Genomic DNA, 3,348 nt, shown 5'->3' with positions numbered 1-3,348 from the left:
CGTTATCAAAAAATTATTATATTATATTAAACTATAGTATACACGATAAAATGATATATAATACTCGTACCAACTCGCTACCAACATCAGGCATCTTTAATATCGAGAAAAAAGATGAAGAAAAAAAGAAGAGGGGAAGGAAACTAATGATTATAAGGCTAATTTACAACGAAGCTATGTAAAAGTATTTATCATAATAGAGTAGATCTCTACGTGAAACAAATAGTCTCTTGAAAAAAGTGTTAGGCAATGAATTCCCCCAGACCTTCACCTCATCGCCATCGGATCTTCTTCTGTGCCGAGCAGACGTCGCTTCGTCGCACATCACTTCCCATTCATGCTAATTCCCAAAACATACCTTTGTACATTTTCACTCTTCCGCTAACTTCACATTAGTCCCCTCTTCCAATCCCCCCCCCCTCACCGCCCACTCGCGCGACGCTCACTCACACTTCAGCTCACTATCCCGTTCTCCCGATACTCCAATTAATTTCGCAGTATCGAGGTTCAGTGGTTATTAAAGTCAGAGTGGGTAGGAGGCAGCGTAAAATGCGCCATAACAGGCGAAAAAGGAGGAGGAAGAGCATTGAAAAAGAGAAAAATGGTGAACAAAGTGAGGGTAATTTTCATGTAAATGATTACGAGGTGGTGATAGTAGCAGTGGATTGATGCAGCGTTACAAAAGTTCGCCGAGCGGTGACTAATGCCGGCGGGGTTGGGTGGTTGGTAGTCCTACGAATGCCCCCGGCCCCTTTTTCTCTGAAGCGCCATGTTTTTCAAATTTCTATTAAGAAAAGAGCGAGGAGAGAGGGTACGAGAAAAATATCGTGAATAATGGTAGACGCGTAGGGGTCAGTCGGTTTTTCCTAAAATAAAACTCATAAACACAGCTTCCAGCTTTTCCAAAGGCAATCAAGCTCCCAGTCATAAAAGTAACAAGAAAATAAAAGCGATACGAGAACGAGCCTTTTTTTCCCGTGTAACTCGACATTTTCAACGCGCGCTCGCGCGTGTACACACACACACACACACACAGACAGACACAGAGAGAGAGAGAGAGAGAGAGAGAGAGAGAGGGCGTGTGTCCACTCAATGTAGCGTATCGTTACAGGAGAAAAAGTCACGTATCGCAGTGCCGTTAAATTGCTTTTCTCTCACCGGAAAAAAAATTCCTCCTCTTCCACCCCGCTAACCCCCGTGGACTACATCTTCTCTGTGCCGCAGCTCGCTCTACATACGCCTACGCGTGTGTCCTGCCGCGAGCGTGGCAATAGCTGTGGCGATGATGGAGGGAGGGGTGGTGGTGGTGTCCTTTAAAAAGACGCGATGCCCGCGCTCCAGTCCAAGGATTCCCGGGTAATTTCGGTAAAAGGGTTTCCCTCCCCACTTCGGGTGCACCTGCCTCAGGGTCTCACGGCTAAAAGCCAGTCAGGCGGGCCGAGTATCGCGGCCGAGGGGCAGCGACCGGGAGCGAGGGAATGAGAGAGATTTCTCTGTAAATGAAGAGAAAAACGAGATAAAAGAGCGAGGGTGGAAAAGAGGGGCTAGACCGCATTTTATCGGCAGCGTACATTCCTAATTCCCTGTAGTTGGTATTCTGCTTTTCGACGTGGACCACCGCCCACCCTATTCTCTTTACCTCCTGGTCGCAAGGATGAATATGAATATATACGCGCACAAATGTGCTTTATTACGGAAATTCGCCAGTACCGTACTTCGGTCGCGATTTATGTCCTATTTATAATAATAATAATAATAATAATAATAATAATAATAACAATAGATTGCAATCAACATTTGGTAAATATTCATTTTTGTGCTTTTCCTGAAATCAAATGCATTATTAGTTTGTGTAGTGCTCATGCGCCACCATTGTGGAGCGATTTTATTTAGGGCTTGTTCGCGCACTTTCACCTCGTTAACAGGCTCTTACGACCATTGGGCAAGTCCAAGTTTAAATTCGAGGGTCAAAAGTCGTGAGAAGAGCGAAGAGGGTTTGTGGTATCGGTAAGGAGAGAGTCACAGAAGAGGGGACGCCACGTTCGAGCTACTCAAAGCTCGCGAAATAGTTATGATTGTTGTAGAAAATCGAGTTCGGGAAGCGATATTTTATTTATTCTAGGCGCAGATCTGTATGTCAAAAAAAAAAAAAAAGCAAAAAAAAAAGGGCAAAGGGCTTTGTACAAAAGGCCTGATTTCATGTTCTGCACCCTTCATCGAACGCTATTTACACAAAACATTTTTCGCTCAATAGAGGCGTACGAACGAGCGAGCGTCGACTCTCTCAGCTCGGAGAAATGTTTCGAGCCTTGGCGGCACTATTAAATGCGCAAATTAAGGTACAGGAATCGAAATGTCGGTCCTTGGGGCGAATTCTGATATGACGCTGGTGGCTTTCAGTCGTTTGTGGCCTCGTGCCTCCTACTCTCCCATTTGCCGCCGCTGCCATCCCTTTCTACTCTTTTGTAATGCGTGTGTCGCTCCGCCACCTCGGCATCTCCATTATCTCGCGTTCTTTTGTGTCACAAGTGAACCCGCACTTTCGACCACGAGGACAGGAGAAACTAGAGAGATAGAGATTGGTGGGGGGGGGAGGGGGGGGAGGGGGGGGGGGGGGGGGGGGGGGGGGAAGACTTGCCATTATATTCGCCGAAAATCCCTCAATCATGTTTCAGTTCATAAGCCACGCGGGGACTCTCTGGAGTATTCGCTCCCCTCATTTTCCTCTCTCATCCGATATTTATCGATTACGGCGAGTCAACATTTTCGCCTCGATTTTATTTATACCAAGTGCGGAGCCAGAGCAAGCAACCATATATTTATCATCAGCGATCTGTCACGCTCGATGGTAATTGGTCAAGGATGAAAAGGATCCATAGTTATTTCAGCTGCGCGAGTTATTTATCTTGCATAGACCGCGCCGATTTCTTCCTCCTCCCTTTATTAAGTGCCATTACATTTCGATCCGTAACATATTAACTGAGACGGTAATCTATCGGCTGTTGGCATCCGTCACGCTCGGCATATAAAATATCCCATATAAAAGCTCTTTAATTTCCACTAAATTGCCTCGCAAACAAATTGATCCCGAAAGGGTGTAAGCTTCCATAAAAATTTGGCGAAATAATCTCGTATTGCTCGGAAAATAATGAAAATAAAGAAAATAACGAGGATAAAGTTGTTTATGTGCCAAAAAGTAAAATAAGTTAGGTTTTCTTGTTCTCCTGCTCTCCTTGTTCCTCCTCCTCCACCATATCAATTTATACTCATAAAAGGTAAGAGTATTTGAAAATATTAAGTCCATTAAACAAGTATAAATCTTTTTTTTTTTTTTTTTTTTTTTTTTTT

The sequence above is a fragment of the Ceratosolen solmsi genome, unplaced genomic scaffold, assembly GCF_000503995.2.
Source record: "Ceratosolen solmsi marchali unplaced genomic scaffold, CerSol_1.0 scaffold27, whole genome shotgun sequence".
In the NCBI taxonomy this organism is placed as follows: Eukaryota; Metazoa; Arthropoda; class Insecta; order Hymenoptera; family Agaonidae; genus Ceratosolen; species Ceratosolen solmsi.
Note: the sequence above shows the minus strand (reverse complement) of the source record.